This window comes from Microcebus murinus, chromosome 4 (genome assembly GCF_040939455.1).
Source record: "Microcebus murinus isolate Inina chromosome 4, M.murinus_Inina_mat1.0, whole genome shotgun sequence".
NCBI classification, from domain to species: Eukaryota; Metazoa; Chordata; class Mammalia; order Primates; family Cheirogaleidae; genus Microcebus; species Microcebus murinus.
This window is the reverse complement of record NC_134107.1, coordinates 4,017,121-4,042,332: the sequence shown is the minus strand read 5'-3', so window position 1 is coordinate 4,042,332 and position 25,212 is coordinate 4,017,121. Positions and strand designations below refer to the sequence as shown.

Sequence of the window (25,212 nt, the reverse complement as noted above, 5' to 3'; positions counted from 1 at the left end):
GTATGGAAATGAGATCAGACACAAGGGCCAGAATCACCAACTCAGAAGCTTGTGAGGAAGCCCAGATCCTTGCGGACTGCGCAGATTCTCACCCACCCTTTCCACTTCAGCCCAAACTCCTGAGGCTCAGCAATTTCTCACCCATTTTGGAGCGGCGGGACGTTCTCCAATCACCGGCACCACAACCTCCCTTGTCACTACTATTTCATGACGGAAACACACAGTGATTTCAGCTTCCAGCGAAGCCACAAGAACTGACTGCTATTTACTGTTGCTCATCTGAACGATGCACGAACTGTGAAGGGAACTTCAGCACAAGGAGCCTGATCAGTGCCTGGGACACCCCTTCTAGTTCACAGCACGCCTGGCCCCACAGGCTCTCGGCTAGGCCATCCCTGACAAAGACTCACCATGTGCTCTACGGTGATATCCTAGGGGCTGGTGACCCTGGGGCGCCTCCTCTATGAAGAACAGACAGGGGAGGGGCAGCTCGGGTCCCAGCCATCCTGGAAGTACAGACCCAGCGAGGACCGGGAGACGTGTGTGCAAACCACTGTTTGATTACAAGCCAGCAGTGGAAAAGGAGTCCACCGTGCTGGTCCAAAGGAAGAGGGGAAGAATCCAGAAATGCTTTATTTGAGCTGGACCCCTAGGCTAGAATCTGGATTTCAAGAGATGCAAGAGGGAGGAAGAAATGGTAGTAGAAAAGGTGACACCGCAGAAATACATAGGAGTGTGAAAATTTGTCTCCAAGAAAAGTAGATGAAGCCAAATAAAAGGAGATTCAGGCCGGGCGCGGTGGCTCACGCCTGTAATCCTAGCTCTCTGGGAGGCCGAGGCGGGCGGATTGCTCAAGGTCAGGAGTTCAAAACCAGCCCGAGCAAGAGCGAGACCCCATCTCTACTATAAATAGAAAGAAATTAATTGGCCAACTGATATATATATATAAAAGAAATTAGCCGGACATGGTGGCGAATGCCTGTAGTCCCAGCTACTCGGGAGGCTGAGGCAGGAGGATCGCTTGAGCCCAGGAGTTTGAGGTTGCTGTGAGCTAGGCTGACGCCACGGCACTCACTCTAGCCTGGACAACAAAGCGAGACTCTGTCTCAAAAAAAAAAAAAGAGATTCAAACTTTTGACAAATGTCTTTTAAATGCAATGAGGTGACGCAGCTGGAGAAGCATTTTGGTACAGAGGGGACATTTGCATTCAGTTGAATATATTGAAGAACAGGCCTGCAGTGAGGGGGAGTGGATCCTGACCACCCCCAGCCTGTGAGAATGAGGAGACTAGAACCTTTAACAGGGTCCCAAAGGACGGAGGGAAGGAGCATGGAGAGCTGTCAAACGGCACAGAACACACTCCAAAAAGACATGAGCATATATACAATTTAAACAAAGTGCTTCCCCTCAAGCCACCAAATACATAAATGCCGGCACTGGCACTCCCAAAAGGGGGATGCCCTTGAAGGTGTTCCCTACTTAACCCCTCCAGCAATAGACGCTGCTTACATGTGCCACGCTCAGATGCAGGAGTCGGGGGGAGGTTCCGCTCAGGAGTATACCGCCTGCCTCCTTACAAAGGCACCTGTGACAACCCAGGTGTGCCCCCACACTGCACTGCTGGGTGGTGAGGTGCTCCATCTGAAATGCTAATGACCCTCTCAACACAAGCTCATTCCCATCACCAACTAGTGGTGAGAATCTGAGGCAAAGTCAGACCAAGACACCCAGCTTCAGTCCTTGGTTCCTGAGATGCAGGTTATTAAGAATGAAAGGAGTAAAAAACGAAAGGCACCTTTGGCTTTCCCATTTGAAAATAAAACACATATTTACAATATGATTTTTTTTTTTTTTTGAGACAGAGTCTCACTTTGTTGCCCAGGCTAGAATGAGTGCCGTGGCGTCAGTCTAGCTCACAGCAACCTCAAACTCCTGGGCTCAAGCAATCCTTCTGCCTCAGCTTCCCAAGTAGCTGGGCCTACAGGCATGCGCCACCATGCCCGGCTAGTTTTTTCTATATATATTAGTTTGCCAATTAATTTCTTTCTATTTATAGTAGAGACGGGGTCTCACTCTTGCTCAGGCTGATTTTGAACTCCTGACCTCAAATGATCCACCTGCCTCGGCCTCTCAGAGTGCTAGGATTACAGGCGTGAGCCGCCACCACCACGTCTGGCCTACAATATGATTTTTTAAAGTGGAGGACTTGTAAACAATGCCTCCAAAATAATGTTCTACATGTATTTTAACAAAATTAACCTGGAGAGCAAAATATCATAGAAACTTTAATATACTAAATTAACCACCAACATTTAAAAAATAAAACCATGCTACCGGACAGGCTGAGGCAAGACCATCTCTTGAGCCTTGGAGTTCAAGGACAGCCTTGGTGACACAGCAAGACCCAACTCAAAAAATAAATAAATAAAACTTTAAAAACCTGACGGTCTGCAAATTCCTAAACCCAAGTCACATCTGAGCCTGTGCAGTGGAGAGCAGCCCTAATAGCATCTCACTCTAGCACTGTGTGCAGAACAAAGCAGTTTTGGGGACAAGTGATCTCTACAAAATACATAGGTCGCTGCTCCCAGTAACTGCCAGCTAGATACTATGCTCCGCCTCTCAGACTCACCAAGGGGCCAGACACCCAGGGCCAGGCCTGAGAGAGCCAGGTCTCCAGACCTCAACCTCCCCAGACTCATCTGGAGAAAACAAACAAACAAACAAACCAAAAATAACTGGAGATAGGGAAAGGATTGTGCTGTTATCTTTCCCTAGATACTACCAATTGCCTGAAAACTTCCAAAAAGTGGGAACAAACTGCCGACCACCACCACAGGCCTTCACAAGGATCCCAGTTAACTCCTTTTGCACTCCTTCTCCGCTATGGCCTCTGAGTGCCCATTCCCAGTAACATGAGATGAAAACCTGCCTTTGTCCCCAAGTCGTACCAGACAATAAGAAAAAGCACACCTAAACTGACAACAGGTTCATGAGGAGGAGGACAAGAGGCGCATAAGTGTCTTTAAAACTTTATCAATAGCTCCTAGGACCCATGCTGGCTTGGCTTCTATGTGACACACCTCAGAAGTGCTCAGCACCCAACGCCACCCATCAGCTGGGGCCTGTACCCAAGCCCACCGCTGCAGCTCCAGAGAGAGAGAGACAGATGCTCCACGGAGGGCACACAACAGAGACAAAGGTGCTGCTGCCTGTGAAGGGGAACCTGAGCAGTCTCAAACCTCCACAGATAAGCGGTGACCAGAGCCCCAGCTGTGAGACGTCACTGTGAAGGCTAGCTGGTCATACTCCCCTCCCGTGGGAAGGGACCAGCCCTCTGTCCCCTCCCAGCTGCCTCCTGGGCCGTGAGCCTACGAAGGGTTACGCCTGCCATTTCCATGCCATCTGCTACGTGCCCATCGGGCGTCACTTCACAAAATGGGAGGCCTTAACCCTTCCAGGGCCACGCTATCTCAGGGCCAGGCTGGGCAGAGCTGCAGCCCTGGCCACCAGCTCCATCAAGGCCTGTGGCTAGAAATGGCAGGAGGTTTTGCACAGAAAATTCCAGTAAGGGCCAGAAAAGCCTTGTCTGCTCCTGGAAGGAAACACTGAGTGGAAAGTGAGGAAACCGAGTATTCATCTCTTGCCATTTTCATCAGATCACCCAGCAAATGTGGTGACGTGGGCTGGAGGCCCTGCCCACACTCCCTTCGTCAGGCTCCTCCCTGCAAGTGTCCCACAGCACCACAGAGCTGCAGAGAGGATCACAGCCGGCGAGCAGGGAGACCTACTGCTAACACGGAAGTTGGTTTCTGGTCTCAACGGAGCCTGTGGGCCTACCCATAAACAGTCCTCACAGCACGTCCTGCACAGCTGTAAGAGCTGGGACAGGAATCCTATTCCTACCCTCCACCCTGTAAATGGAAATCTTCCCCCAGGGGTGAGGATGAGAGTCCTGGGTACAGACAGACAGCTACATCTGCAGCAACCTCTGGGTGACAGCTGAGCTAAGCTGTCCCATGATGAGGTGTACACAACAGGCAGGAACTCCCATCAGTGCTCCTTTGGCAAAGTATGCTACCTAATAAGGTGGAAGGAAAGCCCTTGCCCTGGCCAGGAGACCCTCCAGGTGGTCTTTCTGACCCCATCTCCAGTCACCCCTACTCTACCACCACCCCATTCTCTCAGCTCCGGCCACTCTCACCTCAGGATCTTTGCACCTCTGCCCCCTACCTACCTGGAGGGCTCCTCCACGGGACTACGCTGATACGAACAAGGTCACTTGTATCTCCCATCCACACATGTCCTTCAGTAGGTCTCTCTCTACTCTACCCCCTTCCTGCTCCATCACCTCCTGACATTTACCTCCTGTATTTACTCATCCCTCCACCTCCTTCCACCCCCACAAGAACAGGGACACCTCTTTGTTCAGCACTACCATCCAAGAACCCATGGACACACAATGCTAAGCACGGAAGAGGCCCTCAATACACATTTCTTAAACAGATTTTAAAAAGTACTTTCAGGGCAGGAGCAGTGGCTCACACCTGTAATCCTAGCACTCTGGGAGGCCAAGGTAGGAAGATCACTTGAGCTCAGGTGTTTGAGACCAGCCTGAACAAGAGCAAGCCCCGTCTCTACTAAAAATAGAAAAATTAGCCAGGTGGCGTGGAACACGCCTGTAGTCCCAGCTACCTGGGAGGCTGAGGCAGGAGGATTGCTTGAGCCCAGGAGTTTGAGGTTGCTGTGAACTAGGCTAACTAACGCCACAGCACTCCACTCAGGGCAACAGAGACTCTGTCTCAAAAAATAATAATAATAATAATTAATTAGTCAAAAAAATTTAGAAAGTACTTTCAGAACTCCCAGTTATCATCTTCCCACCAAAATGTTAAATAAGCCAAAATGTCTTCATGCCAACAGAAAAGATAATGATCAAAGACAAACAAACCCTTGCCTCACACCATGTATGAAAATTAACTCAAAATGGATCAAAGACCCAAATATTAAGAACTAAATCTACAAAACTCTTAGAAGAAAATATAGGGATAAAATGTCATGACCTTGGATTTGGCAATAGATTCTTAGATATGAAACCAGAAGCACGAAAAAGGTAATCTGGATTGTATCAAAATTAAAATCTTTTGTACATGAAGAAAGAGCGAAAAAACCACCCAAAGATTAGGAAAAAATATCAGCAAATCATACACCCTGATAAGGGTCCAGTGTCCAGAACATACAAAGAATATATAAAGAATTATCACAGTTCAGTAACAAAAAGACATGCAACCCAATTCAAAAATGGGCAAAGGACTTGAATAGACATTTCTCCAAAGAAGACAGATAAATGGCTAATAAGCACATGAAAAGATATCCAATATCATTAACCATTAGGGAAATGCACATCGAACCACAATGAAGTACCGCTTCACACCCACTGGGATGGCTAGAATCATCAGAATGCTCACACCTTGCTGGGAGTTGTGTAAAATGGTACGGTGACATGGAAAACAGTCTGGCAGTTCCTCAAAAAGGTAAACATAAAATTACCATATGATCCAGTAATCCCACTCTTAAGTATAGACCCAAAAATATTAAATACAGGTATTCAAACAAAAACTTATAGCTGAAGGTTAAAAAGCATTATTCGCAATAGCTAAAAAACAGAAACCCAAATGTCCATCAATGATGAATGAACAAAGTGTGATATATTGTTCAATCAATGGAATATTATTTGGCCATAAAAAGGAATGAAGTTCTAGTCCAATGCAGACGAATCTTAAAAGTGAAAGAAGTCAGACACAGTGACTAAGTGAAAGAAGTCAGACACAAAAGGCCACACACTGTAATATCCCACACTGCAATATGCCCACACACTGGGCATTTATTTCAAATGCCCAGAACAGGCAAATCCAGAGACAGAAAATAGATTAGTGGTTGCCAGGGAATGGGGGGGAGCAGAGGTTGGACAATTGGGCATGACTGCTAATGGGTATGGGGTTTCTTTTGGGATGATGAAAATGTTCTGGAATTAGAGGGGATAGTCGCACAATATTGTGAATTTATTATATGTTCACTAAATTACATGCTTTGAAATGATAAAAACGGTAACTTTTGGCTGGGCTCGGTGGCTCACGCCTGTAATCCTAGCACTCTGGGAGGCCGAGGCAGGAGGATTGCTCGAGGTCAGGAGTTCGAAACCAGCCTGAGCAAGAGCAAGACCCCGTCTCTACTATAAATAGAAATAAATTAATTGGCTAACTAAGATATATATACAAAAAATTAGCTGGGCATGGTGGCGCATGCCTGTAGTCCCAGCTACTTGGGAGGCTGAGGCAGTAGGATCGCTTGAGCCCAGGAGTTTGAGGTTGCTGTGAGCTAGGCTGATGCCACGGCACTCACTCTAGCCTGGGCAACAAAGTGAGACTCTGTCTCAAAAAAAAAAAAAAAAGGTAACTTTTATATTATGTGAATATTACCTTAATTTTTAAAGCAGCAGGGAATAAAAAAACAAAACAAAAACAAAAATCCCAGTGCCTAGAGCCATAAGCCACAAGCCCCTCGAGAGCTACCACTAAAAGGCAAAAATAGGTTTGGTCTGACCACAAGAGCACGAAATTGGGTCCTCCAGGAAAGACACCCCTTTTGTGTAACAGGGTCTCAAACCACCACAGCCATCGCCCACGAGGGTAGGCAGCCCTCCTACATACCAGCAACCATGAGCACTCAGCAAACCCACCACACAGAACCTTCTTCCAGCAAAGGAGCAGACGTCTGGGGCTGTGAAAACGTGGGACACACAAGAGACAATTCGCCCATGAGGAGCTAAGGCAGAAAGAGGGGGAGGCCTCAGGAAGCTGGGGTCACATGGGCTGCCACCAGCAGAGCACCATTCAGCCAGGCCTTGTCACAGGCCCCACACTGTGGCTTTATATCACACACTACTGGGGAAGTGCCACAGGCCTCCTCCTCACAAGGGGTTACAGTCATTCATTCATCTAAATGCCTGCTTAAGTTTCTACCGGGGACTAAGGCTGACTGGGCCCCAGGGACATCCGTGGGTGTTCCAAGGACAGGTCTCCCTCCTGGAGTAGCCCCAGAGCCCCTGTGAGAACATGCAGGGTAGGGAGAGAACATGTGGTGGACACAGCACAGGCCCACTTGAAGTGAGGCTGAGGACCCTCCCACGTTGTTAGCTGGATCCCTAGATCACAACTTCTAAGCACTACAAAGTTAGGTGGAAGATCAGTTCACCACCTACTTTATCCACTCCTAACTAGCTACGACTGCTGTGGATGGATGATACCAACATGGAAGTTACAATGGTCTTTATTTATTTTTTATTTTTTTGACACAGAGACTCGCTTTATTGCCCAGGCTAAAGTGAGTGCCGTGGCATCAGCCTCGCTCACAGCAACCTCAGACTCCTGGGCTCAAGCAATCCTCCTGCCTCAGCATCCCGAGTAGCTGGGACTACAGGCATGTGCCACCAAGCCTGGCTAACTTTTTCTATATGTATTAGTTGGCCAATTAATTTCTTTCTATTTTTAGTAGAGACGGGGTCTCACTCTTGCTCAGGCTGGTTTCTGAACTCCTGACCTCAAGCAATCCACCCGCCTCGGCCTCTCAGAGTGCTAGGATTACAGGTGTGAGCCACTGCACCGGCCTACAATGGTCTTTAATCACGGAGTCAGAGACTGAAGTGAGGAAGTACACATGGAAGAGAGAGGGGACAGAGAAGGCCCAGAGATGCACAGCATGGAAGATGCTCTCAGCATCACAGCCAGTCCGGTCAAAGCCAGAAAGGCCGGTTCACTTTCACTCGCCTCAGCTTCCTCACCTGTGAAATGGGAATAGCACCCACTTCATTGCTAACACTTTCCAAGGTCTCCATTAAGGGTAGCTGTGAGCATAGTTACTACCAGAAATAGAAATGTCCTAATGAGATGCTGTCAATGGACTGACAAGCCACAGCCCCTTACGACAATTCCAGAGTCTCTAAATGCAAGCCAAAAACTTTGAGCAAACTACTCACAAGTGGCCTATACTCTAACTTCTGTAAACTGCCACTTCCCCTGCCTCCCCTTCCTTGAATGACCTGCACCATGAAGCTCCCTGAAGGAAAGCCTACGCCAAGCCAAATTTTCACACTTTTTATTACAGAAAACTTCAAACACACACATAGAAGTAGAGAGAATTGGCTGGGCACAGTGGATCACTCCTGTAATCCAAGCACTCTGGGAGGCTGAGGCAGGAGAATCACTTGAGCTCAGCAGTTAGAAACCTGCCTGAGCAAGAGTGGACCCTGTCTCTTTAAAAAAAATGTTTAGAAATTAAAAACAACAAAATCATATAATTCTGTCATTTCATATTTATTAGCTAGAATATGTCCAAAGCTATACTGTCCATTAGCCATGTGTTGCTACTTAAATAGAAATTAAATAAAATTAAACCTAACTTTCAGTCACACTATTCCAGGTGCAACATTGGACAGCAGGTGGATAACAAGAGCATTCCCTTGATTCCAGAAAATTCTGTGGGCCAGTGCCAGCCTGTGAGGGAAACTTGCCCTCACCCACTATCCTGTTCCTTGAACACTCAGTCCACAAAGAGGCAGGAGAAATGCTTGCCCCTTTCCCTCTATTTACCAGTTTTCAAAATGAGCTGGTTTCCTAAAATCCAAAGGGGACTGGTGAGTTTCTTCCTTGTCCTGTAAGCACCAACATGAACCTATGAATTTTTTTTTAAGAGATGGGGTCTATGTTGCCCAGGTGGGTCTCAAACTCCTGACCTCCAGGGATCCTTGTACCTCAGCCTCCCAAGGAGCTGGGATTACAAGTATATGCCACCACGCCTGGCTAATTTTTTCTTTTTTGCAGAGAGTTGAGCAGGCTGGTCTCCAACTTCTCAGACTCCTGGCTTTAAGTGATTCTCCCACTTAAGTGATTATCCCACTTTGGCCTCCCCAAGTGCTAGGAATACAGGTGTGACCAATCACAGCTGGCCTTTACTTATTTTTGACTGTTTATCTTTGGGACACATTTCTAGAAGTGGACTTGCTGGGGCAAAGGGTAAACACATGTGAAGTTTTGCTAGATATTCCAAATCCTTCTCTGAGAAACTGTGAATACCAAAAGCGACTAACTATGCAAATCCTGATTCCCACCAGTAGATCAGCGTCCACTCTGGGTGTCTGCCGACCAAAAGGTCAGGAATGTCTTATGAATCCAACATCCAGGATTCTTTTATCAGAAAGACTGAGCATCGTGCGTACCTTGGTCAAGGGCCATTTGCATTACTTGTTCTGGGAAGCATCTGTTTTCCTACAGTCACACCCATTTTTGATCCTTTATGCCCAGCACAAGACGCAACTCTTAACACATGAGCAGCATATACCTGCTGAACAAACAGTACCCAGAAGATGAAATTTGAGGGGAGACACGTTCATGAACCCAAGCAGGCAAAGACTGCACAGGAATAAGGAATAAAGGGGCACAAGTTGGGCGCTGTGTATGGACTGTCTGTAAACCTCAGGGACGAGAGGGAGCTGCTGGGCATGCTGGGAGCCAGCCCTCCTCCAGCCCTGCTTTGTGCCCACTGGGCTCCTGGGTGGCAGGAATGGGGAGATCTCAGGAGACTACAGGCACGGCTTGTAGCTGAAATTCGCAAGTATGGGTTAGTGCTTAGCAGGACGCACAGCAAGAGTAGACCAAACTTGCATTCAGTGGGGAAAACCTAGTATCAATCAACATGCTGGGCTGACTTACATACCACAACACAAAGTGCACAAGCTGACACATTTATAAGTCTTGAAGAAACAATTACTCTTAATGAACTTTGAAATAATAAAGTAACAAAGAAAAGAAAAAAATTTAAATAATAAAATAAATATAAAATAATTAAAAAAAAAAAGAAAGAATTACTCAATGGTAGCTTCTGCTCGTTTGACCACTGAGCATCATGTGCCCTGCCTGTTCACAGACTGTCCTTTCCCATCAAGTCCCTTCGTGCACTGGGTGAGGAGATGGGCCCAAAAGAAAACCTGGGACAGCCTCTGGAAATTCCCTTCTGAACTCCCAAACTGACTGCTTATAATACTACAGCTGTGTCTTGCCGGCTGGCTAGTGACAGGGAAGAGGAGGGTTTCCTCTGTTTGTTCATTCAACAATGCTTACTGCCCAGATCATGTGTTTCTGAGTTAAGAAAGGGCCATGTAGAGGCTAGGATGCCCAGCATGGGACCCAGGAGAAACCCAAGTCAGCCCCACTGCCCTCAGACAATGCCCTGGGCTGCATGACAAGGGATGACCTCAACAAAGGTGAGCTTTAAGACAAACAGTATGAGAGCTGAATGGCTTCAGGGACTCCCCCGGTCCTCCGCTGACTCTATTAATGCCCAGCACCCCCAAATGGAAGTGATGACATGCTGGCACCAGCAGTAGGTAATAGGCACTGTTAACACTGACAATCATCAGCTATCCCTAGGAAACTGGCACAGACTAAGTCTGACCTTGTCTCCAAGGAGCTCTGGGAGCCCCCTGCAGGGTTAGGGGAAGCAAATTTATGCAGGAGCCATGGATAGCAGTCTGGTGGTTCCTAAGATAATTTAACACAGAGTTATCATCTGATTCCGTGCTGAGTGTGGTATACACTCCTAGGTATATACCTAAAAGAATGAAATATAGGTATTCAAACAAAAACTTGTACATGAATGTTAAAAGCAGCACTATTCACAATAACCCAAAAGTATAAACAACCCAAATGTCCATCAATGTATGAACAAACTTTATATCTGCACAATGGAGTATTATTCAGTCATTAAAAAGAATGAAACACAGACACATACTATAACACGAAGAACTTCAAAAACATGATGCTGAGTGAAAGCAGCCAGACACACAGGGCCACACCGTGGAGGACTCTATTGATATGGAAAGTTGAGGCAAATCCACAGAGAAACAAAGCAGATCATTGGTTGTCAGGGCTGGGGCGGTGTTGGGGGTGGGAAGAGTCACTGCCAATGGGTATAGTGTTTCCTTTTAGGGTGAATAAAATGTTCTGGAATTAAATAGCGGTACAATTGCACAACTCTTAGATATTAAAAAAAACCAACCACTGAATTGTACACTTTAAATGGGTGAATTGTATGGTATGCAAATTACATCTCAATTTTTTAAAAAAAGGTTTTTTTAAGCATCATGGAATTTGGTTTTGTTAGGAAGACACCGTGGAAATATTTTCCTGACACCAGAATCGCTTGACATGTCCACATTTTCTTGCCACACTCAGCACAGTGGGCAAATCAAAGAGGCTAAATCTCACACCATGCAGCAATATGCTGTTAGATGGGGGATATACCACTAGGCAAGCCACCTGCCAACTCTGGGCTGGGCATGTCTCAGTCTGTAAAAGGAAGCAGTTGACCCAGGAGGTCAAAATGTTGCTGACCAGGCAGGCTCTGATGGTAGCAAAGAGAATTCCACAATGCCCTGCAGGGTTCGGACAGCCTTTTGCAGAGTCTCCACTTAAGAGCTCTGCACCAGCTCAGCTTCCTCCCCCATGAGGCCTGGGGCAGGGTAAAGGCAACCAGCTCCAAGCACCACTGCAGGGGCCTGCACTGTATGGTGATTAAGGAAAAATTCTAACCATGTAGGTCAGTGTTGGGAAATCATAGGAACGGCCAGAGGGCAAAGGCCACCCCAGCCAGGATTATCCTCTGCCTCTGATCCTCACAGAGGACGAACTCATCCTATTTAGACCTGGGCTTTTCAAATGAGTGGCCAATAAGAACGGTTTCTTTACCCCTGAGACTCGAGGGGAAGGGCCAGGGGAGCCCTACAGAGACAGCATGGCCTGCAATCCTAGGGGGACCCACCTCCCTCCATCTTCTCTAGGAGGTGGTTGTCAAATTATGAAGTGGCACTCAGTTTAAGTATCCAAGGAGCTGACAGAGACCCACTGGACAAGTCAGAGCCTTCATTAAACAGACACCAGACCCCAAGCACTCACCTGGCTTTGGGGTACAGGATGCTGGTCCTACCAGTCGGCCATGGCTGCAGCAATGTCAAAAGGCAACTTGCATCAATGTGCTGACCAACCTAAAAGTCAAAGACAGAAAAGAAACACTGAGTTTCCAAGGAAGGTTTCTGGAACATACTGGCAGTTTTAAGTGTCTCTGACCCCTGCAATTACACAATAAAATTTCACATTTCCACCAGAGCTTTGCCCCTGCTACCTTCCACAATGGGGACAAGTAGAGAAAATAAATTTCTATCAATCTCTGTGGTATGAATTGATACAGTGCTAACCAATAAAAGCCAACATTCCAGACACTGACTTCACCAGTATCGACAACACATGAAGGCATTAAGCAGCCCCATGCTGAAATAAATTATTATTGTTTTTTAGCCAGTCAAATTTAACACTTTGCACTCGCTTTTTTCTCGATTCCTATATTCTACTCGGGATTTAATTTTTTAAATACTTCAGATTTTACAAAGCATGGCAGTAGAATAAAAAACTGGAGTTTCTTTTCATACAAACTTATTTGGATTTATTTATATTTCAAATTATTGATACATTCAAAGAGTAATTTTAATCTCTCTAATTTTTCATGGTGTGATATTTTTTGAAACATTCACCCACATGAAGACCTGGTTTATATTCACGTTTCGCAAACATAAATCGTCTCTCTTCTTCCTCCTTTGATTTTTCTGTTAGAACAAACAACACAATCTTTGTGTTTTTTGTGAGGGTGAGGTGTGATTACATGGAACTTTCCATCTAAACGTTGCTCTAAGTTAGTGGATAATAATCTACCCCTGGAAGTTAGTGTACCATCTCTGCATTTACATTTTACTTGTCCTTTCATGCTAATGAAAACAAGAAAAGATACTGGAAAAATAGACAAAAATCCCCCTTCCCCCAGGGTGAAACTATGTGTCGAGTGTGGCTCGACACGAGCTGCTACCGATGCTAAATGTGTCAAGTCACACTAGTGCAAAGGGTTAAATATTATTTTTTTAAGAGCCTCACCCAGGGTGGAGTGAAGTGGCACAATTATAGCTCACTGTAACCTTGAACTCTTGGGCTCAAGCAATCCTCCCACCTCAGCCTCCCAAGTGGCAAGGTCTACAGACATGTGCCCCCACATCCGGCAAATTGGGTTTTTTATTGTTGTTTATAGAGACAGGGTCTCGCTATGTTGCCCAGGCTGGTCTTGAGCTCCTGGCCTCAAGCCATCCTCCTGCCTCAGCCTCCCAAAGTGCTGGGATTATAGGCATGAGCCACCTAGACCAGCCTAAAATTATTTTTATCTTTCATATGAACACACAGATAAATGGTTCAAAGTTTTATGAGTATTGATTACATTAAAACAGAAATACTAATGCCTAACATTTAATAGGTGCTTAATAGCATGTTCCAGGTACTCTGCTCAAATACAGCATCTCTTTGAATCCCCTAGACCACCTTTGAGGTGGGTACTGGATCACGCCCACTTTACAGATAAGGGATCTGATGAGCCTGACATTCAGGAACTTGCCCAGGTCACAGAGCATGTAGGTGGTGCCCAGGGCTCACCAGGTCTCACTCTTCAAACATGACCTCTTCACCACCACATTTTCTGGCACAGACCCCAGGGAAACCACCAACCATTCCAGGCAGTACTGACTCTTCCCTCGATAAAGATGAGGGCACGATGTGTCCGGGAACTTGTGGACTACACCTCCCCCACCCCCATTGGAAGTGGCTTCACCTCCTACCCCAGAGGGCATCTCCTTGGGGCTTACACTGTCCAGGGAGGAAGGGGCTGCCTGTTTTGCAGACAGAACCAAGGCTCAAGAATGCTCAGGCATTCTCCCAAGGTCACAGAGAGAGACAGACCCAGGACTTCCACTCCTGATTTGTGACATCAGACATTCAGAGGCAGAACCTACTGAACAAGCCAAATCCCAGACTCCCAGGCAGTTCTGTCAGTGGTAGCTTGCCAAATAGCGTCAACATCACCTCTGTTGTCATTCTTTGCACCAACATGACTACCAGGAGCTTGCTCTGATATGAAACCTTTATTTTTAAACTGGGTTCACAGCAATTCACAGCTCATGGATGGTGAGAAACACTCCCACAGGAGAACTCGCAAAATAAGGACGAGAGCCAACACCAGTGAACTACACGGTGCCCTCCTTAATGAGCCCAGGGCTAGCTGTGGCCACTGCCAGGGCCAACTCCTCAGGAAGGACCCTTTCTGCTGCTTTTTTGGGCCCCATTCCGGCTGGGAAAGCCAACGGGTGGTGTTAATCCTGATGCATTCATACCTGCTGAGCTGAGGCCCCTGTGCCCAGAGGTGGGAAGCCTCAGAAGCAGGTGCCCCATGCTGCTCTGCTGCAGGGTCATGGTCAATACATAAAAGTCAGCTGTGCTTTCTATACACTGGTGACAAACAACCAGAACTCAAACCTTTAAAAAATCCATTTACAGTCACATAAAAAATGTGAAATACTTGAGGATAAAGAAACTACAATAAAACATCGCCCCCCAAAATGAAAGAAAATCTACATAAATGAAGACATATGTCTTGTTTGTGGGTCAGAAGGTTATCAATTCTCTCCCAAATTGATCTACAAGTTCAATGCAATCTCAATCAAAAATTACCAGGAGATGCTTTTACAGAAATGACAAGTAGATTCTAAAATTTACGTAGAAAGACAAAGGACCCACAATAATGAAAATGACACTGAAAAACAGGAACAAATTTGGAGGACTTACCCTACACCTGACTTCAAGACTTAGCATAAAGCTACTACAAGACGTGATATGGACACAAAGATACACAAGTAGACCAACAATCAGAACGCGATATGGACACAAAGACACACAAGTAGACCAACATCCACACATATGAGGATGACTAATATTCGACAAAGATCCAAGTACCCTACTCTGTGTGACCACAACACACACGAGACAGCATCTTCCTGGAGGGGTAAAGTACCCCTGCATGGAGGAAGGTCAAATCACAGCACACGCAGTGCACCGGGTGTACTGCGCAACAGACAAGCTGTTTTAAGGTATCCTCAGACTTCTGCACGCCACCACAACTTTCTAGTCCAGCTTGGGGCAAATTCATTCTTGCAGTCACTTGGATTGAAATCTGGAGTTGCCCTCTTGAACAGACTCCTCCCACCAACCATCCATCCATCAGGAAAGCCTGTTGGTTCTGCCACCAAACACATCTAGAGTGCAGCCGCTCTTCACACTTCTACAAGCCACACTGTCCTCCCTGCTTTCACTCCTTGCTCCAAGTTCACTAAGAGGGAAGCCCTGTACTCTCCTGGCCCCAGAGGCCCTCCTGGAGCCCGCCCACCCCATCCCCCACCTGTCTGCCTGCTCACTCTGTTCCAGCCAAACACGCCCCCTGGCCACACCTCCAACACACCAGGAACCCTCCCATTTTGGAGCCTTTCCATGTTTCAGGCAAAATCCCAGCTACTATGTCATTTCAGCAATCAATTGTTTATTCTGATGTAATTATACGGAAAAAAAGAAAAACAGTATTAAAAATTAAATAAAATAATTTTTAATTTAAAAAAAAGAAAAAAAAATTGTTCAGTCTGCGTCCCAAATTGAAAATGACCTTTAAAAAGTAACTACTGACACCTGAAAACTTAATAATCCCTTATTGCCAACAAATGCCCAGCCCATATTCAGCTCCACAGAATTTATGAGGAATGTCTGCATACTGGTCTGCCCTAATGGTAGCTGCTAGGGTGTCTGCACTAGCCACTCCCTGCGCCTCAAGTACTCTCCCAGCAGATGGCTGACCCCTCCGAGTGCCGCACATCCTCATCTTTGCTCAAATGTCTCTCCTGCAGAGGCCCACCCTACCCACTGTCCACTGTCCACCCCCCTACCCTGATGCTCCTCTTCCACAGCACCGGCCCCTTCCCACGTGCTACACAACGTGGCTACTGTATCCTCTAAGGACTTTCTCACCCAGCAATAACGTAAATGCCACAGGGCAGGGGTGTCTGCCTGCCTGACACTTGATTTTATTTCAAGCACCTAGAACAGTGTCTGACACATAACTGGTGCTCGATAAATATTTCTTGAATGAACGGGCAGGGAAGGTTTAACACTGAAGGAGAAGGCACCAATCTGAGAAGCCCACAGCAACAGCCCCTCAATATAATCAGTACAAGATTCACAAAGGAGCTGCAACCAAGCACAGACCACTTAGCATTATCAGAACCAGGAGCATGTCCTTAAAATGAATTGTAATCGCTTTTCACTGATCATTTAGACTGTTTTGCCGTCCACCCCACATTGGCCGGGTTCAGAGAGCTTTTACTGTTTTTATTTCCAACCCATACATTTAAAACAGTATCAAGTAACCCTTAAGTACACAATTACCAACTCATGAGAGACTCTTCTGCTCCCCTGATAAATCATTATGGTTTGGCTTTGACCCTGCACCTGGGTACTCCACACACACACACACACACACACACACACACACACACACACACACACGACCCTACGACTCCTCATTCTGAGGGAAGATAACACTTGGAGAGAAGGTAGCCATGGTGATTTACATGAAATAAAGTCACTGCACTTTGGGCAACAGAAGTCCTTTGTTACCATCTTATCCTCTCGGGCTCAGGCAAGTGAGGTTGGCTTCGTTTTAACTTGAGGGAAGGAGGCACAGCCAGGCACTGGCCATGTCTAGGGAGCTCCAGTCCCGCGGACACGCTGGGGTTACAGCACCCGTGGCCAGTACAAGGACAGCACCTCTGGGGCTGTTGGCACTGATGAGAAAACCTGGGCTCTACAAGGTCCCCCCAGGGGATCCCCTGTTGTCCCTTCCACAAGCCCAGCCCTACAGAAGCTGCTGCACACCTCCGCAGTCACCAAGCACTTGTGCTGCCTCTAAAATTGTTCAACTAGGTCTGCAACCAAATATTTGCCTCCTTAGATCCAATCCAATCCTGGGAGCATGACACTAGGCCTTTCAATAAAGTTCGAGACGAAACCCAACGATACTCTGCACCTTCTCCCACCCCTCTCCCTGGGTCTACAAAGTTTACTTGTCCTCCAAAAACTGAGTGCCCCCTTAACAAGGGTTGCACAGACCCTCTCTGCTAATAGTCCTAGCAAATGCACCGCCAAAATGTCAAGGAGAGGGACTGCCAGGCTCTATCAAGAAGGGAGAAACTGAGGCAGGGCAACAGTGGAGCATTTTGATGAAGACCAGGGGCCATCCTGTTCCAATGTGTGCTGGCTGGAGAAGGATTAGCTTGGGTCACAGATTTAAGTGTTCTAATCTGGGGGTCGGCACACTACTGCCTGCTGCCTGTTCTAGTAAATGAAGTTTTCCTGGGAGAAGAGCCCAAAACCATAAACACTGAGTCTTGGAGGATGATCCCGGAGGAAACTGTATCCCTGATGGGCTGTGCTGAGCATTTAAAAGGCTCTCTGGGTAAAGGGGCAGAGGTGACCCTAGCCAGAGCAGCAAGCCACTGACAAGTAGTCAGGAGAGAGGCACAGTGAGGAGGTGCTCAGATCAGTCCCACAGGACACAAGAAGTACCTGCTCTCCCCAAGGCACAGAGCCTCATCAACCCTCCATGTCCCCATGGAGTGAGGAACAGTATGACTTAGCAGACTAGAGATGCAAAGAACCTGCCCCAGGAGGGCCAAGGAGCCAGCAGTGAGGCTGGATGCACAAGCCCATCCTTGGCAACCAGAGCTGGCAACAGGGGCTGCAGAGTTCCCATCTCTGCTCTCAAGCTTAGACACCCCCTAGGGTGGCAGCCAGTATGTGCCCTCAAGGACTCTGGTCTGCCCCCGCCTGTCATCCTTCGGCTTTGGTAACCATAGCCTCGCTGAGGGAGAGTTCGTCCACTCCCCACACTGAGCCAACACAGCCATTCCTAATGCCCCTAAGTCCCCCCAGTGCTCATAGCCCTCACTGTGGCTTTCAAGGCCCCACCCTGGGTGCACATAAGTGCATGTTCACAAGCACACAAGCTCCATGCTCCCAGGGCCAAGCTCCTGGCCTCCTCTCGATTGCAGGGCCTGCCCACCACGCCTGCCTCCACTGCAGGGCCTTTGCACATGCTGTTTGTAGGCAGGGAGAGCCCTTCCTTCCTCCCTTTCCTCCCACCCATCCTTTGGGTTCAAGTGCCTGTTACTCAGGCCAGCTCTCCCCAAGCAGCCCCTCCCAGCCCCGCAGACTACCAGCTGAAACTAGCTATCTGACGATGAGTATCCTACTATGTTCTCTTCCCAAAGGTTACACGCCCCGCAGAGAAAGAGCTCTTGCTCATCTCCCCATCCAACACCCAATGGAGACGGAGGAGGATGTGGCAAAATGGCATCCTGTGTGAGGTGTCAGTACCCAACGACGAGGTTTTCACTACAGTCTTAAGGCAAAAACACAACAACAGAAACTCTGCCCTTAATTAGAATAGCGAAGTCAACGCCAGGAAGAAGCCACATGGAGATAGGCAAGGCCACAGTGACTGCACAGTGCCTGGGGTGAGAGCCCAGGGCTTCCCAGCGATGGAGCTGATGGGTGCACCTCCCTCACACAGTTGTCCCGAGGTTCCAGAGGCTACAGCGGCCTCCCTCTGGCCACCACTGAGAATCAAGAGCTACCACAGTGCCAGTGGTGCCCATACCCTGCACTCTCCTCCTCCTTTCCTAATGGTGAGGTTCAGTACCCCACCCTAAAACCCCCAGTTACAGTCCTCGCATGGACCCAGAGCCCTGCCCTGCCCTCTGGAAAGCTTGGACTCCACCACCACAGCCTCGAGACCATCCTGAGGACCAAGTGACAGGCCTTGGCACCAGGTACCAAAAAGAAGCAATTAGTTCTTACTTTCACTACTATGGTTAATGTTGTTCCTCAAAATACCTCAACTTCTACCTGGATGCTTCTAGTGTTTCTACCCTTGACCCCAGTGGTTGCCCAGGCAGTGCACATAGCAGTTCAAAACTGCACATAAGGCCGGGCATGGTGGCTCACGCCTGTAATCCTAGCACTCTGGGAGGCCGAGGCGGGCGGATTGCTCGAGGTCAGGAGTTCGAAACCAGCCTGAGCAAAAGCAAGACCCTGTCTCTACTATAAATAGAAAGAAATTAATTGGCCAACTAATATATATAGAAAAAATTAGCTGGGCATGGTGGCGCATGCCTGTAGTCCCAGCTACTCGGGAGGCTGAGGCGGCAGGATCGCTTGAGCCCAGGAGTTTGAGGTTGCTGTGAGCTAGGCTGATGCCACGGCACTCACTCTAGCCTGGGCAACAAAGCGAGACTTTGTCTCAAAAAAAAAAAAAAAAAAAAAAAAAAACCTGCACATAAGCCCCCATACTGAAAATGCCCAGAAATCAGATGTCTACATGTAGATGATGCTGAGAATTTAGGAATTATTTGAATGTTTAAGTGTTTAATAGTCAGGATGCTTGATGCACTGCGATATTAAAAGGACACCTAGGCCGGGCGCTGTGGCTCACGCCTGTAATCCTAGCTCTTGGGAGGCCGAGGCGGGCGGATTGCTCAAGGTCAGGAGTTCAAAACCAGCCTGAGCGAGACCCCGTCTCTACTATAAATAGAAAGAAATTAATTGGCCAACTGATATATATATAAAAAATTAGCCAGGCATGGTGGCGCATGCCTGTAGTCCCAGCTACCCGGGAGGCTGAGGCAGAAGGATCACTCGAGCCCAGGAGTTTGAGGTTGCTGTGAGCTAGGCTGACGCCACGGCACTCACTCTAGCCCGGGCAACAAAGTGAGACTCTGTCTCAAAAAAAAAAAAAAAAAAAGGACACCTGGCCGGGCGCGGTGGCTCACTCCTGTAATCCTAGCTCTCTGGGAGGCCGAGGCGGGCGGATCGTTTTTTGAGTTCAGGAGTTCGAAACCAACCTGAGCAAGAGCGAGACCCCGTCTCTACTATAAATAGAAAGAAATTAATTGGCCAACTAATATATATAGAAAAAATTAGTCGGGCATGGTGGTACATGCCTGTAGTCCCAGCTACTCGGAAGGCTGAGGCAGGAGGATTGCTTGAGCCCAGGAGTTTGAGGTTGCTGTGAGCTAGGCTGATGCCACAGCACTCACTCTAGCCTGGGCAACAAAGTGAGACTCTGTCTCAAAAAAAAAAAAAAAAAAAAAGGACACCTGAAGAAAATGTCACAAGAACAAAAGAGAAAATGACTTCTAAGTTAAAAACGAGAATCTAGGAACTGGTTTCTCCCCTCCTATATAAACACATCAATAAAAATATCAATGTGCCATATTAAGGGAATTCACTGACAAATATACCTACAGGAAAATGAGAATTACCTGCAATCCCCAAGCAGTGCCCTGGAACAGACTCTCCTTAAGTTCCCTGCAGATTTCAGGTCCTAGGATCACCTCGCCAAGCCGGAGGAAGTGTATCCAGGTCCCATCCCTCCGGGGACTGAAGAAAACCCACAGAATCTCTGTGCTCCAACGCTCCGCTCCCAAGATGATGTTACAATGAGCCTTCTAGAACCATACGCATCTTTTTATTTTAATCCCCCCTAGTAACTGGCACAGGGCAGGCCATCAGTGAGTGCCTTTGTCTCTTTCTCCCTGAGCTAATTCTTAGAGGATAAAATACATGTTCTCATAGGATGCAGGATATTTCTGAAACCAGAAAGGTTCACTTTTTTTCTTTACTGTGGTAAAACATACATAAAACTTACATCTTAACCATTTTAAGTGTACAGTTCGGTGGCATTAAACATATTCACACTGTTGTGCAATCATCATCCACCCATCTCCAGAACTTTTTCACCTTCCCCAACTGAAACGCTGTCCCCGTTGTACACTAACTCACTCCATATCCCCTTCTCCCCACAGCCCCTGGCACCCACAATTCTACCTTCTGTCCCTATGAATTTGACAACTCTAGGGACCTGATATAGGTAGGTGTCCTTCTGAGTCTAACATATTTCTTTTTTTTTCTTTTTTTTTTTTTTTTTTGAGACAGAGTCTCACTTTGTTGCCCAGGCTAGAGTGAGTGCCATGGCGTCAGCCTAGCTCACAGCAACCTCAATCTCCTGGACTCAAGCAATCCTCCTGCCTCAGCCTCCCGAGTAGCTGGGACTACAGGCATGTGCCACCAGGCCCGGCTAATTTTTTTTTCTATATATGTTAGCTGGCCAATTAATTTCTTTCTATTTATAGTAGAGACAGGGTCTCGCTCTTGCTCAGGCTGGTTTTGAACTCCTGACCTCGAGCGATCCACCCGCCTCGGCCTCCCAGAGTGCTAGGATTACAGGCGTGAGCCACCGCACCCGGCCAGTCTAACATATTTCACTCAGCATAATATCCTCATGGTAGAGATACCTGCATCACTTTAACCCTTTGGGGCCAAAGTGTGTAGAAAACAAACTCAATGAGCCTGGTATACCCAAAGCCTCAAACAAAGCATGGCTCTGGAACCCTGCTCCCAGCCCAGCCATGCCCCTGACAGGCTCCACTACCAAACAGTCCTTCGCTCCACTTCCAAATAAGCTGCATGAAAAAGCACTGGAAACCCTTGGGATAGACCCTGAGAACGCCAGTCTCACCCCAGATCTTAGCTACAGAAGCATACTACCTCTCTGGGGACATGCCTGTTCCAGCCTTGTCCCACAGCCAAGGGAGTCAAGAAATGCCTGCTGGGTGAATGGTGAAGATGACTAGCTTGTCTTGGGCACAAACTTTTCTTCTAAGTGTAAGCCAGAGACATCACAGCCCATCCCAAATCCTCTCCCTGGAACTAGACTCAGGGAGCCTCACACAGGCCCACAGGGGTGTGAGCCCTAAACTCCGGTCACATTCAACTCTAGACAAGGGAGACTCCAGACAACCAGCTCAATAGTGCCCACCAATCAACGTCACTGAAGAGGAAAATGCTAACTACATTGAGTTCTGAGCACCAAGCCCACCTGTCTTGCAGATAGAGCTAGGCCCACAGGAGCGCCACACTGGACAGCTGTCTGCCAGGCTGACTCCACAGATGCTGCATGGAAAACAAAACACCAAGGGACACCACTTGAGGTACCCAACTTGAACAAGGCGGCAGAGGGTGTTAGCCAATCATTTCAGATCAGAAATGTCCAAAGCACCCCAATTATCTCTCAGTCAAGTACTCCTTGAAGAGACTAAGAGGTAGAGGGGTAAATATGATTGTCTGGGGGGATTCCCATCTAGTTTGCCTTGGGCAAGTGGGTCATTTCCTTTGCATGTGCACCTGTGTAACCAAAAAACTCACACAGTCCTCCTGGAATGACACTAATAAGAGAGTGGGAGGAGTCTGAAGAGGGAGCATCTGAGTTGCAGAACCAGTGAAAATAGGAAAATTTGGGAGAAAGGATCATAAAAAAACCCACGATGACCAGGCGCTGCCAGGCATGGTGGTGCACACCCGTAATCCAGCTATTCGGGAGGCTGAGGCTGGAGGATCGCTTGAGCTCAGGAATTTGAGGTCACAGTAAGCTATGATCATGCCACTACACTCCCACCTGGACAGCAGAGGAAGACCCTGTCTTTAAAAAGATAAGTAAATAAAAAAAACAGGGGGGGAAATGGGCATTTATTGAAACCTTAAAATCTGTACCCCCATAATATGCCAAAATAAAATAAATAAATAAATAAACAAACAAACAAAGAGCCCCTCCTGCAGAAGACACCACCTCCCTCGCAGCGGAACACCAATAGTTCCAACAGCAGCCAGCCTTGTCCCCAAGAAATTACCACCCAAGTGGCCTCTATGTGGTGCAACATCTCAACCAGCTATATAGCTTTACAGTCAGCTACTGAGTTTTTTCATTTCACACCCAGAAATAAAACCTCCAACCATTCTATTCTTTTTTTTTTTTTTTTTTTTTTTGAGACAGAGTCTCACTTTGTTGCCTAGGCTAGAGTGAGTGCCGTGGCATCAGCCTAGCTCACAGCAACCTCAATCTCGGGGCTCAGCGATCCTACTGCCTCAGCCTCCCGAGTAGCTGGGACTACAGGCATGCGCCACCACGCCCGGCTAATTTTTTGTATATATATTTTTAGTTGGTCAATTAATTTATTTCTATTTTTGGTAGAGACGGGGTCTCGCTCAGGCTGGTTTCGAACTCCTGACCTTGAGCAATCCGCCCGCCTCGGCCTCCCAAAGTGCTAGGATTACAGGCGTGAGCCACCGCGCCCGGCCAACCATTCTATTCTTGTGGCAAGTTTCCAAGTTTACTTTTCAAGAAGCAATAACACCTGGGGGGCAAGGGCAACATTCGTAACCTAAACATTTGTACCCCCATAATATGCTTAAAAAAAAAAACAGGAAAAAAAAAACCAAAAAAACAGTAACACCTTACCTGTCACACACCTGTCACCTCCTGGAAAGGTGAGAATCCTCCCTTCACCAATGGACAGAGCTTCTATTACCTCTGAATGGTCCCAGACCCCAGCCACAGGAGTTTCAAAGGGTAAAAAGCAAAGCCCCCAGGTGAACACCTTCTCCATGGAAAAGCCCTCAAGTCACTCCAGGCAGAGGTGGCCACTTTGTGACAACACAGGCACCAACCCTGATCTGCACATTCGCCAGCAGGGCAAAGACCAGTAAATTATCCCAAGACTCTGCAGAGCAAGCATCCTCCTGAAGGCCCTGTGCCCAGAATTTACTTCCCCATCCAGGCGTCTGCCCTGTCTTCAAACAGGTCCTGGTGAATAAGCCACTGACTACAGCAATCTGGGAACCTGCGCAGGTGTTGCCCCAGGAGTCTGGCCTGAGAACCAGTATCTCACTTTCCAGGATATTTTTCTTTGAGAAAACTGCTACTGCTGTTCAAGAGTACCCAGAGGGAGGAGCGTTCCAGGAGGCCCCCCACTATATACAAATGGAGACTGAGGCCTGTGGGAAAAGAATTTCATGGTCCTGAAATCCAAACAAAATCCACCCACAGTATGTTCATGGTAACTTATCCTGGTAACATCCAGGATGACACTGACCATTCTGTTCAGTTAGCGGCAACTAGGATAGCAGAAATCTCACCGAAGAGGGACAGACCATCACATGGCCTGGTGGAGGATCCGGTTTTCACCTTTAGTCCCCCCACGCCCCAGGGAAGGTGCCCCTGTGGCACTTGGGCACTTCCTAGGAGGCAAGGCTGGCCACTTGCTCACCATCAAAGAAAGCGTCCACCATCTGTCACACTGCAGGACAGACTTCCAGCCTCAGATGGCCTCTGCCATCTTTATCCCCAAGGATCCTCCAAGGGTGGTAACAGAAGACTGGGAACAAGTGACAGAGGTCTATTTAAACTGATGGTTTCCAGAATACTAAAGGGTCTACCTAGTTCCAAATCCGGAGTGGCTGGTGAGTACCCAGGCAAGCAGCAAGGTCAGTGTCATCCACCCACAAACCTTCCAGACACCTCCAAGTCCAGTTTAGGACAAGAGAGTGGATTTGGTGAGCCTCAATGTCCCCACACACTCTGCCCATGCCACCCCTACCCTCTGTGAAAGAGAATTCTAGAAATCCGCCAAGCTTCCTCTGCAAATGGGCAGAATTCAACCTCTCTGACTATGGCATGCCAAGTCAGTCAATCTGGCAAATTCTCAGACTTGGCCGAAGTGCCCACCAGCCACACCACAGTATGGCACCTATGGCCCAGGGCTCCCGGGGCCTCACGAACGAGCTGGTTCCTAGATGCTTCATGGCTGCCACAAACTCTGATGATACACCACAGCCATCACAAAAATAGTGTTGATTGACTTTAAAATGCTGCAAAGTATGAAAGAATAAACTGTAACAATTGCAACATCTATCAGTGAATCACGGCTGGAGCTCTACACCCCAATTAAGAATAGAGAGATGCAGGGCTCCACACCTTCTTGACAATGTATCAAACAACAAAAGCATCATTGGGGGATACCCAGAACAGCAGGGGCTCCTGAAAGCGTTTCCTAGAACTTTCAGCTCTCCTCACCATCCCCAGCCCTTACAGGGTAAACTGAGGCCAAGCTGGAGGAAGCAGAGCCTCCCTGAAGTCTTAGATGAGATGAGGAAGAGATGAGGGTGGGCTGCCCCTGACTTCTCTCAGCTGGCAGAGTTTCTCAGAGCCCTACTACAACTCCCATCACTCAATCCTCACAAGAGCCCAGTGGGTCCCCAGCCTCCCAAAAGGAACATGAGACTTGGGGAGAGGAG

The 25,212-nt window shown here is 47.6% G+C and overlaps 1 protein-coding gene across 4 annotated transcripts in view; it reads right to left on the bottom strand.

The window, feature by feature from the left end:
* The window catches only part of GATAD2A (GATA zinc finger domain containing 2A), a 98,319-nt gene that overhangs the window by 43,579 nt on the left and 29,528 nt on the right, over nt 1–25,212 (bottom strand). For all 4 annotated transcript variants that reach the window (XM_076001571.1, XM_012741418.3, XM_012741422.2 and 1 more), the window contains exon 2: nt 12,010–12,098. The gene's annotated coding sequence lies outside the window, so the exon portion shown is untranslated. The remainder of the gene's footprint in view (nt 1–12,009; nt 12,099–25,212) is intronic.